At 43.0% G+C, this 14,538-nt stretch overlaps 1 long non-coding RNA gene across 2 annotated transcripts; it reads right to left on the bottom strand.

Annotated features, from left to right (window-relative positions):
- Positions 1-13,051, bottom strand: LOC107321517. Of its 2 annotated transcripts, none has more exons than XR_004309075.1 (4): positions 12,590-13,051; positions 10,037-10,143; positions 8,625-8,774; positions 1-176 (listed from the first exon to the last, which is right to left on the bottom strand). It is a non-coding gene; the product is annotated as an uncharacterized LOC107321517 (long non-coding RNA). The 2 variants fall into 2 exon arrangements; XR_004309076.1 differs by having other exon boundaries at positions 10,037-10,100.
- Positions 13,052-14,538: the final 1,487 nt, after the last annotated feature.

Raw genomic sequence — 14,538 nt, 5'->3', positions numbered from 1 at the left:
TTTCTTTTTTCTTTTTTTTTGTACAGCAGATGAGAGTCTTAAACTTTGAGCTCTTTCAGCAGCCATATAAAGTCCCTGGGGAAGCTCACCTCCCTGACACATGGACAAAGGAAAGGAGCCATGAAGAGCTGGCAAGGAGAAGTGGTCAGGCTTTCAGCCACTGTATTGATCCCCATCTGAAAAAGGAAAAGCTGCATGAGAAAGAAGTTCTCTAGGAGAAACACCACACCAGCACCTGTGCTCTGCTCCAGATCTCCAGATTTTCTCCCAGCTTGAAGATACACCGAATGTGACAACCACAAAGATACATCTGTTAATGCCCACCTTGTAGGTGTTCCAATCTCACTATTAGTGTTGGATGAAACCACCATTAGAAACAGAATATAATCTGATGTAGGAAAAAATCTAGCTGAAACACTTCAGTGTTTCTGCTCAGGACTTTCCTCTACTTGGAGCTGAGATGTAGGGGTTCTCCTAACTGGGGTCTGAAAGGAACTGTAAACAATCTGAAAGATCAGTGAGATAGAATGGAGATACGGAAGTCATGACAAAAGGACTAGCACAATGGAAAGTGCTCACCAAATTCTGAACATCTAAGTTTGGTTTACTTCTTTACTATTTTGTTATCAATTAAATTCCAGCCAAGCACCAGTGGATACCCAGCTGAGAGGTACCTGGCAGCAATGGAAGCTAACGGTACCCTATGCTGGACTAATAGGAGCACAGCCAGCAGATCATCAGAAAATATTAATCCTCTGTAAACTGTCAGACCCCATCTGGTCTGTGTGCAGTTGTGGGCTAACAAGTACAAGGAAGATGAACAAATATAGCAGAAAGGCACTAAGATGGGGAGGGGGCTGGAGCACAGGTCCTGTAGAGAGGCTGAAGGAAGTTTGTCCAACCTGCAGAAGGCCTACGGGACACCTAATAGCAGTCTATCAATACCTATGATGTTATCAAGAAGACGTACACAAGCTCTTTGCTAACATCTGTGTCAGAGAAGCAAAAGAAATTAATTAAAGGTCAAAATAAAACCCATAAGTTGAAGAAGTAAACATCATGCTTGGACATAAGGACAAAGAAATCGCATTATCAAAACTCTGACTGCAGGAGTTTTTAAACATCTGATTGGGCAAAGCCCTGAGCAAACTTTTCTAAGCACAGTGTTGAGCATGCTCAGACCAGGAGGTTGTATTAACTCTCAAGAGGTCCCTTCACACCTGATTTATTCATCTCTTCCTCCTCGTTCTGCAATACCTTTGTGAGGGGCATAAATGTAGCTGTATCCCTGCATGGATGCATGTGTACTGATGGCAGTACTGTGCACAGCAGCATGTGCTGTTGGTTGGAGTGTGACTGTGAGTGCTCAAATAAGAGAATTATTTTTTCCCGGTGTGTATGTGTAAGTACAACAAAGGACAAATATTTTTGTAAGAGCGCCAGTGTACTTACACACTAGTGAAATTGCTGCAGGAGAGAATGTGTGTATGTGCATGCACTTAAGCTCAGAAGAAGAAGAGTAGGTTTTCAGCTGCATGGAGATCTCAGAAAAGGTCTCTGAGGAAAGCTGCGCTAACAGAGGATCCTTCTCCCTCTCGCCAGCCCACTGTGGCTTGTTGAAGTAATGTAGTTTTTGAGGAGGGAAGTCTTATATCTTGAGACAAACCACATACCTCCAGGGTGTGCATCCAGCCTGGAAGAGCGTGGAAGTGAGACAAGAGAACAGTCCAAGTCTCTCGGAGGTGTCATTGTGCGCGCTCTGAATGCAATGACTTGGCCCCATCGGAAGCGATGGGGTGAGAAGAGCAAGCAAGCTTCCTTGAGAGGGCTTCAGAAATAGAAACAGGACAATCCAAACACGCATCCACTTGAAATCAATCCCCGTGTGCATCAAGGATCCTCTAATATGACTGCAGTTGGAAAAGTTGCTCAAAACCATGCTTATCGAGAAATGTGGGTTGCAGTACTAAAGCACAATGTCAGAATACACACGTAAAATAACATTTGGCATCAAATACTCTTAGCCTAAATATATGCAAAAGGAGCTGGTTAACCTTCGATGCTTTAATAAACCCCTTGCCAACCTGGGTAGGAGTAGAGAAGTGACACTCCCGAATTCCACAGAGATGAATCACTGGGTAACCTGGGGGACCCTGGTCATGCTGAGGTGAAGGAGAATTGAAACAGATTGTGGAGGAGCAGAGAGGCATACTGTGGGAGGGGGGAGAAACAGAGGTGATCTCAGTGCATTCAGCAACACACATCCTGCTGTAGTCTGTGACATGCAGTAATGTGAGAGGGATAAATCCCATCCAAAAGCTCCAGCTCCAGACACCCTGTTAGAGGAATTTGGATTTTAGCTCTGATTTGATGGAGGCTGCTGCTGACCGAAGTAGGTTACCAGGCAGCCCTGGGAGCCCTTAGGAAGTTCTGAGTTGTTGCAGTTCATCTGCTGGGCTAAGAGCAGTGAAAAGTGTATGCAAGCCAGGGAGTTGATATCGAGCTCATTTCATTGGATGGGATAGGAGAAGGGAGACTCCTAAGTAGGTGATCAGAATAAATGATTTACCAGGGCACTAAAAGATCAAGGCACTTATTTCTAAAAGATCTCAGAGCACCTAAAGCCAAAAGTGTTATGGTGCTTTTAGGTCTACCCTCAGGATGTCAGCCTTGCTCCAGCTTCTTGGAATAAGTAATTTGCCCTGTTCCCCATTAGCCAAGTAGTAGGAAATCTGTTCCAAAAGTTGCTTGCTTACTCCCCCAAGAAAATAGGCATGTGATAAATATCTGCCTCTTAAGAACAAAGAGCCAGTAAGAAGGATAAAATTTCCCCATTTTGCAGCGCCAGGAGTATGAAAAAAAAGAAGGAAAAAAAGGCATTTGAAAATGCTTTTTCAGTGTCAACTCAAATTCTCACTCCCAGTTTCACTGTAACACAATAGAAGGTTTTACGCCATGACTCACGCTTTGGTCCTTCTTGATACCCCCTTCAGTTCATTGCTGTTTCTCTGGTGATGTAGCCATAACACCAAAACCATCTAGTTTCTCCTAATGAACATGAACTGTTGGGCCAAAGGGACAGTAAGTGGAGCCACATGCTACCCTGTTATGATCACTATGGACTGTCAGCATTTTGTGATTGTAGGAAGTCCCAGTAGGTAACATGTTGCTCCAGAGCAGGTTGTGTGCATTGGTAACAGATTCAGTACCTTAGCATTTTGAATGACATTTTAAAATATTAAACAATATAGTGCTGGAATGAAAATGGCTGCTTCCATTTGCTGTAAGGCACTCATAAAACTCCAAGTGGCCAGTCACTAGAGGGGGCCAGAAAGCCACCTTGTATCAATCAACAGGGGCTGTACAATCATTGGTGGACAAGGACTTGATCCACCTGGATTTGTGCAAAGCATTGACACTGTCCAACATGGCATCTGGTCACCAAGTTGGAGAAAAATGGATTTGATGGATAGACCACTTGCTGGATAAGGAACTGGCTGGATGGTCACACTCAGAGAATCACAGAATGGTAGGGGTTGGAAGGGACCTCAAGAGATCATCGAGTCCAACCCCACTTCTAGAGCAGGTTCCCTACACCATGTCACACAGCTCAGCATCCAGGCTCCAGAGAAGGAGACTCCACAACTCCCCTGGGCAGCCTGTTCAGTGCTCTGTCACCCTCACCGTAAAGAAATTCTTGTGCACATTCGTGCGGAACTTCCTATGCTTCAGTTTCTGTCCGTTTCCTCTTGTCCTGTCTCCAGGGACAGAGGTGAGGCTGACTGATCTGTAATTACCTGGATCTTCCTTCTTGCCCCTATTTGAAGACCACAGTGACATTGACTATCCTCCAGTCTTCAGGCACCTCCCCCCTTCTCCAAGACCTCTCAAAGATGATAGAGAGCATTTCAGCAATCACCTCTGCAAGCTTCCTCTGCACTTGTGGATGCACCCCATTGGGTCCCATGGATTTATGAACACTGATGTTGCCTAGGCACTCACAGACTACCTCTTCCCTGACTGAAGGGAAGTTCTCTGTTCCCCAGAGCCTCTCTCTAACCTCCAGGGTCCGGGATTCCTGAGGGAGAGCTTTTTCACCAAAGACAGAATCAAAGAAGGCATTCAGTATCTCTGCCTTCTCAGCATCCTGCATTACCAGAACACCCCCCTCACTTAGTAGGGGACCCACATTCTCCCTAGTCTTCCTTTTACTGTTAACATACTTTAGAAAGCCTTTCTTATTGTCCTTTATCACTTTTGCCAGATTCAGTTCCAGGTGGGCTTTAGCCTTCCTCGTCACATCCCTGCAGGCCCTGACAACATTTATTCTTTCCAAGTGGTCAGACTCCTTTTCCGCATTTCATGGACCTTCTTCTCTTTGAGTTTGTGCATGAGCTCCTTACTCATCCATCTCTCCTGCCACCCTTTCCTGATTTCTTGTTCACAGGGACGCACTGATCCTGAGCTTGGAAGAAGAGCTGTTTAAATGCTGACCAGCTCTCACAGGCCCCCTTACCTTCTAACACCCTAGCCCACGGGATAGCTCCAAGTAGGTCCCAGAAGAGATCAAAGTTGGATTTTTTAAAGTCCAGGGTACCAATCCTACCGTTTGCTTTGCTTCTTCCACTCAAGATCTTGAACTCCACCATCTCATGGTCACTACAACCCAAGCTGCACCCCAACCTTTACTTCCTTAACAAGTTCTTCCTTGTTAGTGAGAATAAGGTCCAGTAACACCCCTCCCCTCATCGGTTCCTCCACCACCTGCATCAGAAAGTTGTCTTCAACACATTGCAAGAACCGCCTGGATGCGTGTGCCTAGCCATGTTGCCCATCAAAGCAAATACCTGGATAATTGAAGTTCCCCATAAGCACCAGTGCCTGGGATTATGACACTACTCCCAGTTGATTATGGAAGGCCTCATCAACCTTTTCCTGATCAGGGGGCCTGTAGTACACACCCACAGCAAAGTCACCCTTACCAGCCTGCCCCCTGATTCTCACCCACAAGCTCTCCACTGCTACGTCACTCTCCCCCAGGTGGAGTTCAATACATTCTAGCTGCTCTCTCACATAAAGAGCAACTCCACCACCCAGAGCAACTCCACCACCCTCACTCCACCTCAGACAGCTGTGGTCAATGGCTCAGTGTCCAAGTGGAGACCAGTGATGAGTGGCATTCCTAATGCACAGCCTTGGGCTCTTCTGAAGAGGGCTGACTGCTCCATTTTCTCTGTTGACTGCACCAACAGCATGAATCCCAATGCAAAGACCAATCTGAGACCACAATCCCACTGACTGAGCTCCCTCTAAATGCAGGTGGAGGGAAGCAGTGACATTCTGCCTATGTTGATGTCCATGAGAGCTTTGGCCAACAGTGTTTGTGTTTCTCACCCTTTGGCACACAAGGAGAAAGGAGGTTTCTGGAGAATCTACAAGACCCTTGTGAAAGGAGACCAAAATAAGTGTCTTATAAGGGCCTCCCTTGACAGCTTTTAGGAACTCACAAATTGAAAACCTGCTCTCTGCTTAAGTTCACTTCTGGAATCCCTCCTGTAAAGATGTACCATGTGCTAGGAAGGAAGAGGATCTACTCTGCTACTGTACAGCCCTTCACTTTAGCTCTTTATTTGCATAATACCCATAATGCAAAGCTAAGCCATAAAAAGGTCTAAGTTATGAAAAGCTGTCAGTGACACGAAAGGTAAGATTTGCTTTTCAAGTCTTTACTCTTAAACTGTCATTAAAAATAATTCATGATAAAGACAAAGTCTAAGCAACTACATGGTTAGAACTGAAACCCACCATAAATTCAGGCCTTTCTTTCTGTTCTTACCCTGTTGTGCCATATCAGGTTACCAGAACAGAATAACTGTATGAAGCCTGAGACAGCCAAGTCTGACAACTGAAACTCAACTGCTACTTGTTTAAAAGGAAAGCGATATCTCGAGAAACACATGTTGGCTGTGTGCTTTAAAACAATGGATCCTTGTAGAATATAATAAACTCCAAGTTAAAAAGAAAAAGAAAAAAATATATTGTAAAATGACATTTACCATGAGCAGCAGACAGTCAGGGCATTGACACCACGTGATGCAATACTTCTTCAGAGCTGCTTAGGTGGGAAATGAGAAGAACTGAGCACTCCTAGCATATGTGAGCTATTGAAAGGGGATGAACAGAGAATACTTTTCCTCATTGTTTCTTTCTCAGAGATAAAATGAATGAAAATATAAAGCGAGGATGAGTAAAGGAGCAGGGGTAGGTAGAGAGATGAAAATACTAACCTTCCTTCCTTTCCTTCCTTTTTTTTCCTTTCCTTCCTTTCCTTCCTTTCTTTCCTGCCTTTCTTCCTACCCTCTCTCCTTCCTTATCAGAAAACATGAATAATAATAATCATCATAAAAAAATAATAGTAATCATTAAAAAAAATACAGTGTTATATCACTATTAAACAACTTGGATTGACACTAAAGAGTTTAGCAAATTGTATTTTGGCAAAAAGAAAGAAGTGTTTTATTTGCAACTTAAGGAAGACTGTGGCCCAGCAGCACTAAAATGGAGATACGAGGAGGCACCTGGTGAGAAGAGCTGAGACTGTTAGCTGAAACACACCATCTGCCTGTCTTTCCCATTGTTTAATCAAAGTCAAACTTCAGCTGTATGAGGTGCAGAACCATTTGCTTTAAGCATCCACCGGTGTCCATACCTGAAAACAAATCCTTTTGCTTGAGATCATTGCCACATTTCCGTAAAGGTGGGTAAAGTTCAGATCTACCTCTTAAATTCACAGAGACTCTGGACAATGCCCAGTGTGTGCTCCTGTACAACAGCTAATGGATTTAGGTGGATGGATCTCTGGTTCTCACTTCCTTGGGTTGGTATCCCTTTCTCTCTCACTGGGTGCACAGGGCTGGCAGTGTCACTGCAGTGTTACTGGCCCTGTCTGCATCAGCCGCCACCACTGAGCCACTGTTGCCGTAGATTCTGCTACAGTAACATTAGAGTTTCCACAAAGATGCTGCAGCAATTTACTCCGGTGATTAAACTGCAGCCACTTATTGCACAGAATAAATAACTGTATAATGGTGAATTATGGGGCTATGACTCCATCGATGGATTCTGCTGACATCATAAACCACAAGAACCAAGCTTGAATCATCAGAACTCCAGAGACAGAATCATAAAGTCCATCATTCAAATTGTGCTTTTTAAAGATATTTGATATAATATTTGAAGCAAAAAAAATAGAGAGAGGCAGAGGCAGCCCATGAGGCTCTTGGGCCATCCATATACTGTCCTGACCACCATGAGCCTGCAGCGAAGACTGGGAACAAACCAAGACCTCTGCTGGCCAAGAATTTTCTCTTCTCTTAGAAGGGCACAGGGCCATGTTGCCAGCCTGCTGTAAACTACTGACATTGATTTAAACAAGCCAAGGCTCTGGCTCCAAGCCTACTGTGCTAGGATAGCATACACCTGCAGCTGATGGCTGTAGAGGTTGAACAGCATTGATTGCTTTGAACGTTCTGGCCCATTAGATGTTATTTAAAATACTGATGTATCAGAGAACAGAACAATCTATAAGATTAGAGACAGCAGATAGCTTTTCGCACTCATAAACGTTGTTTGTTTGACTTCAGTGCTTACCAAAAGTTGTCTTTAGCAACTAGCAAATATGGAGGATTGTGGGTTTTTTTTTGTTGTTGTTATTTTTTGTTTTTTTAGAGAGCCTGATGCTTTTGCAGCTATTTGTTTCCTTGTGCATTCAACAACATGAAAGATATAAAATTGTTCTTGAGGGCTCTCTTTCCTATTTGACTGCAAAAAAATCCCTGGTGGGAAATCACAATAGAAAAGCCAGATCAGCACTGTCTGGGACAGATGAAATGGTGAGTTCTACATCACTTTCTCTCCCTCTCATCACCATTTCTCAAACAGAACTTTAGCACTGGGGAACTTAGTCTCGCTACAATGATTCCTCTTTAAATATATATGTAAGGGTAGTATTTTAAAAATCACTCATCATTGACCTAAAATATGATACCACTTGAGGTCAATGTTATATTTTCCACTGGGGACAGTTTGACCAATGTTGAGTACTGCTAAAATTTCCACCCATACATACATATTGAGAGAGAGAGGGAAAGTGTAGAATGAGATGTGTTTTTTAATGTACCATACTAGACATAGAGACAAAACCACATTTTTAATAGCTTTCTATACTCCCATTTCAGAAATTTCAGAACTATTTATCATGTGACTGCAACAGCACACATTTGCAGACTTTAAAAGCTAAAGCTAAGCTTCAAAATGTTGGACTCAATCATAACCTCATCGCAAATTCTTAATGACTCCAATGAATATAACTTCCCCAATATAAGCATGATCAGAAACAGGTAGTTTTGTCTCATTGTGTTACTCTCTTCACCTTCTTTCAGATGGGACGTTGTATGCATGATCAATTCAGGACTGCTCATATATTTCACAAGTTGGCCAGAATGACTCCTTGGAGATGCATTTGCTTGCATCAGATCTACATTTTCTTAATCTGCCTTCACTTCACCTTTTCCTGTCACACAAACACATTCATTTAAGTTTTACCTCTCCCATTTGTCTTTTACCTTCTCTTCTCTATGAGGTATCCCAACTGATCCCAGTATTGCAGCTTATTTTATCTCTTGGTATCTCCTGGCCATTGGCAACTGAGAGCAGGGGCTTTAAAGGTGTGTTGATATCCTGACCAACTTTTCAACTCCAGTTTCTTCAGCTGTCTTAAGGGAAAAAAAAAGAAGCAGGGTGTGTGGTTAAAAAAGGGCCCTACTGTTTCAAGCGCAGAAGAGCTGCCATTGAGCCCCCCCTAAAACCAATACCCAGTCCTGCCATTCCGCATATATATAAACCAGAGCATCTCAAACTGCTACCCCAAAATGCTGCCTGCTCTGGAGTGTTTGTAAAGATGCTGATGAAATGCTACATATTTCACCAGTTTTAACACAAATGTCCTGAAAACTTGAATAGAAAAGCAACCTTTCCTCAGCTGGAACTATTGTTGCTTAGACAACAAGTGAGCAAAGAAACAGGAAGGGTTATGTGATACCTCAATGGAAACTGTCAGTAATGAAAGGTAACACCTGAAAAAAAAAGGACCGTCCTTGAAGAAACCTACATTACTCAGCTAGTGGCCATATCCAGTGTAGAACTGTGCTGAAATTAAAATTAGTTCACAAGTAATTTTCTGCTTAAAATAATTTTGTCATCTATATCCTTTGGAAAAAGGAATTCATCAACTTCTACCTATAAGTGTGCTCCACAGATATTCAGATTATCAGGAGTCCCACCTTGCTTTCTCTTAGCATTAAGTCCTCTGGGGATGCTGCCCCTCCCCTCAACTCTGGGAACCCAAAATGCCCCAAAAGGCGGTAACATGGAACCAGAACATGAACTCTTTAACTCCTACCGTTCTGCATGATCTGATGCAGAATACCAACAACTCAAATCACAAAAACACAACAGATCATTTTAAAAGAGACCCAAATTGTTGTAAGACAACATGATGCCAGAAAGATAAAAAGCAGATGTGGGCCCACTGGTAAACAAGCAGGAGATGTGGTGAAAAAGAAGCACAGAAAAGACCAGGGGACTCCTTCTTCCCCTCAGTCTCTACTAGTAATTTCTGAGCAGACTAGTGTAGCTGAGCCTGCTTGGAGCAGTGTGCTGGACTGGAAGATTTCCAGCAGTTCTTTCCAACCTCAGCTACTCTGTGATTCTGTGAGAGATGAAAGGAAAAACACCATTTTAAAAGCAATGTTCTACTTCTAGTAAGGGAATTCAGACTGAATAAAGGAGATGCTTTCACAGAGAAGGATGCAGGGTTTGAAAGATCTGAATCACCTCTTTCCCTTAGTTCCACATAGACAAGGCACTCAAGCTGACTTGCCTAATGTGAATACATGGTACACGTGCAGTTGGAAAGGAAGCAGGAGGAACTGTGAAATGTGGCATAGCCTTTAAAACACAGGGTCTATTGTCTTACCTGACCGAATCTGCCTTAATCGGGTGCTGGCTCTGTTTCACTTCTTGAACACGAGCTCCTGGAGCTGCAAGGCACACAAGGAACTTTACAACCATGCAAGCTCTGGCCTAACAGAAAGGGGGGAAAAAAAAGCAACAGCAAAATACCTGAGCTCATTCTTTTACATTAGTTCCTGTGTCCAGGTGACAAGACATTTTCACCTGGCCAGAAAACAGAAGAATAGCAATAGGAAGATCAAATAGGAGTAGGAGGAAGTGAGAGCAATGAAAGCTGCCAGTTGTTTTGTGTATGCTTTATTTTCTCATCCTTTAATTTCAATTTGAAAAGACAGTCAAATGGAAAATGTGCCTCTAGTTATTACCCCTCTGTGCATCCTAAAAGCCTTTCTCTGAACTTTTAAGTCTCCTCAAGTTTCAGGTCCTTTCTCTCTCTTTTTCTCTCTTTCTCTTCCCCTTTCTCCTTCTCTCTCTCTCTCTCTCTCTCTCTCTTTTTTTTTTATTTAAGCTAATCTAAAAAAGCTATAAAAAGCCTCTGACACTATAAATTTCCTTGTAAACCCTGGTTTTATAGGTTTAATTGCCTCATTTTACTGCCTTGCATGCTTTGTTCCTTCAGTATTTTTGAGAGCTGCCCCAGTATTTAGCAGAAGCAGGCATCTCAGGGAAAGAGAGGCCATCTCTGAGCCCTGTACTAGAATTTGGATGTGCTCAGAGCTTTGGCATGGTTAACACCCTATGGAGACCAAGCCTTGAAATGGCTCCACTCAGACTCACGCATGTGGGAAGTTGACCTAGACAAAAATGAAGAAAAACCTCAGCACTGGGAAATTCAAGTGTCACTTGGCATGGGATAAAATCACGCTCACAAGCCTTGAGGGTATGAGAGAAACCACAAAGGATCTTTCACAGGGGAAGGGGCTATGGTAAGGTTCTTCTTGGTATTTATATTACATAAATTGTTCATTTTCTGAGTGTTTCCAAAATATAAGGCAAGAATCCCAAAGAATCCCAAGAAAGCAGGAAGTACAATCTTGTGCTAGGTGCTGCACACAAAACTGAGAACTTGGCTTAAAGAGCCCCCTGTCTAACCAACTGTCCTCTTCAAAGGGAAAGAAAGGCATGCATGAAAATCCTACCAAGATTTCCCCTTCATTCTTTGTAGTCAGTAGACTCAATCATAGTTTTGATTCTAAAAACTTGATGCCAAATAAATCAGCAAAATTCACCTTTGCTTCAAGCACATGCATTCCCTGATTATGCCACTATCTGCTAAACCGACTTCCACAGACATGAACTGTGCCTGTCCTGTGTCCCACATCGAGGGGTGCAAAGACAACAGATGCATGGGAAATTCAGGTGGGAAACCAAAAGAAACCTTTGTAACTGGAAGGGTGGAAATGGCTCCCATTTTCCACCATGCTAGCAAGTAGACTGCTCTGGTGCTACTGGGGGAACTTCATGTCAATACCAGTGCAATTTCATAGCCCACCTTAGGGGAACCCAAAGACCTCGACAACCAGAAATGATTCTAGGAGTGTATTGGAGAGGGGTTCAGAAAGCTATGCTATCCACCCTTTAGTGTTTTGTGCTCTTAGATTCCCTGATTGCCTGGCTAGGCATTGGCTTGATCATGGTTTGCTGACTGATTCTAGTATCCATGGACATGGTAATCTTGCACCATAATTTCTGTGAAACCCTACATGGCTAGGGGTTCCAACTCAGCAATAGCAGAAGTAGAAAAAAGGCATATGAAAGACAGCCAGTGAACAGAACCGTGTGAACGTTTAATCCTTGTCCAAGGAGAATAAAGAATAAGAAATAGAAAAAAATCCACCCCAGAGCTGAGCAGCAATAGCTGAGCACTAAATGGCACCAGGAGACCCAGTTTTGAATCCCTCCTCCACTTGATTTTACAGGATAAACTTAGCCTTGGTCTTCTAAAGACAGATCTCTCAAAAAATCCATGCTTGATCTCCATTTTTTTTTTCCTGCTTAGTAGGACTTCTTAAATGTGACCTGATTTTCTTTGTTCTCTAATAATTTAGGCTGCGGTACAGACTCCTTCCTTTCTTTATCTGTTCTAGTTCAGGCATGGGAAACAGAAAACACTGGATAGAAAGGAGAAATAAATGAAAAGACTTTCAAACAGTTTGGTTTTAGCTTAAATGAGGAAATGGTGAAGGGATCCAAATGTGGGTTTTATTGGCAAATGAAGGTTTTTATTTTTTTTCAGTGTTTTCCTAAAGAAGCAAAGGCTTGTGAATCATGATGTGTATGCATCTGTCACTACCTTCTGGTTTGCAGTAACTTTAGGCAACGTTGAACATTCTTATCCTAGTATGTCAGAGAGAAAGAAGTTCTGAGATTATTAAGTGTCTATAAGTTTCATAAATGCTGGTCAGCCAGTAAGGAAAGAAAGATACAAATTTGTTTCCCCATGCATAATCTAAACCATATAGAAACCTTCCTCATGCTGTTCACCAAGTTACCATTCAGTTTTCCCAGACGTGGTTATAGGAGAAAGGAATATACACAGTAAGTGAAGAACTGTTACCTTTGATTTCTTTTGAAAGTGCTTTTTCTGGAAACAGGTAAGAGCAGCAATCAACTCATTTTTTCCAGGCCACTCATGATTTTACAGACCTCTTCTGTATCCCTCCTCAGCTACTTTGCAGGCTGAAGATGTCTGGCCTGTTCAGTTGCTCTTCATAAACACAACACTTTTTGCTCATCTCTGGATTTCTTTTGTTAGCTGGCTCCTGTGAAGAATAAAGACAAAACATCCCTTAGTCATGGAAGAACTTAAAAGTATGTGTTCATACATATGCTATTCCCCGTGAACAAGCAGAGCCTGACAAAATAAACTGCTTGCTGGCAGCAGGGCAGGCAAAGGGAACAATGACAGAAGGCTCAAAAGGGAAGGGAAGAGGAGGGAGAGGCACTTAGAGGATCAAATCTAGAGGAAAAGTATGTTAAAAACAAATGAACTGAAGAAAGAACTTGTTGTTGGTGAAGTTGATCCTTCATGCTGCCCTGCTATCTTGTAAAAGGAGTTTTATTTGCCTTTTTGTGGGAGTCCTGGGAGGAAACTATTAAAGGAACAGGCTTTAGGCAGTTTGTGGGGATGTGTATATAGGCATGTGCGCAAGTGTGTGTGCGTGTGTGCTTGTGCGTGCATGACTGTGTTTTCTCCCTCCCTTTTACAAGGGCCGGTTAGGTCGCAAGGTTAAAGCCAGAGGGGACTTATTTTGTGTTGTAAGAATTTTTACAAAGTGTAAAGGATCAAAGTAATTAGCTAAGGGTGAGAGCCCAGGACTGTCAGGGAAGTAATGCAGCCTCTGCCCAGAGTCATGATCGCAGCCGGCCAGACTGAAACTCCAGATACTGAGAATACATTAACCAACAGGTCCAAGCAGCGTGGGGTATGTTGCTAGATATGAGACTTGTAAGAAAGAGGAAAGGGAACATTTTGGATGGAGCAACTGGAAAATGTTCCAGAAGTGTGGCTGAATGAAGCACAGGAGCTTTGAGGTGTGAACATTTTAAAGCCAGCTGTCTGCTGCTGCACAGGCTGCCAAACCACGCTGGCACTCCTTGGGGACTGGGCCACTGCTTCCTGCTCCCAGCTAGCTGGAACTGCTGGAACTGCTCTCTGGAAGCGAGTCAGGGCTCCCAGTAAGAGCTCTGCCTCTATGCCCACATCAATTTTCTCGAGAAAGAACCTCTGATGAGAGAGGCTGAAAGTAGCTCTGGTTTTCATTGCTACAACAACGGTGGTATATGTGCACACTATTTGCTTCACAGCAAGAAAATCAATTGCTATTTGCATTGCACAGTCTACCTGGTGATCTACTGTTCCAGGTTTCTCATTTTTCTGTTTTCCTCTTGTGAAAAGAAATATCCAACATTAGGAAATACATTCCTGACACACATTTTTACATAGAAGTAAAGGGATGAGAATAGATCTTTGGCCAAAGGGACTGTCCCACCTATACATGACTTCCTTACCTTCAGGAGTGGCTTCTGTGTGCAGAAAAGCCAAATTACAAGGCAAGCAAGCACAAACCACACCACTGGTGGTGGCCTGCAAATCCTTGGAGCCACCTACATTTTTGATTGACAGTAGTAACTGAGAAGAATGGATTATGTCCTGTCTTGGAAACAGAGACCAATGTCTTCTAGTCAGCCACAGGAGAAACTGCTGGGCATTGTATGCTTCCACCAGCCAGGCCTTTAGATCCATCACCTCCAAGCAACATTCAACAAAAAGCTGATAAGCAGCCATGTCCCACCACAGGTATAGGGTATAGAATTACTGAGTGGAACTCCACCTATCCTCTCTGTATCACAGATAGCAATAAACCATCCACATTACCCAGAGCACTGGGATCGCATGAGGAGAAGTCGTCTCTACACCCCATCTCCTGCTTTTGTTTGAAAGAAATATCTTTACTCCTGTAAAAGCTTCCTTTTTGAAGTACTGCATTAATTTTATTAAATGTT

The sequence above is a fragment of the Coturnix japonica genome, chromosome 15 (genome assembly GCF_001577835.2).
Source record: "Coturnix japonica isolate 7356 chromosome 15, Coturnix japonica 2.1, whole genome shotgun sequence".
NCBI classification, from domain to species: Eukaryota; Metazoa; Chordata; class Aves; order Galliformes; family Phasianidae; genus Coturnix; species Coturnix japonica.
This window is presented reverse-complemented; position numbering and strand designations above follow the sequence as displayed.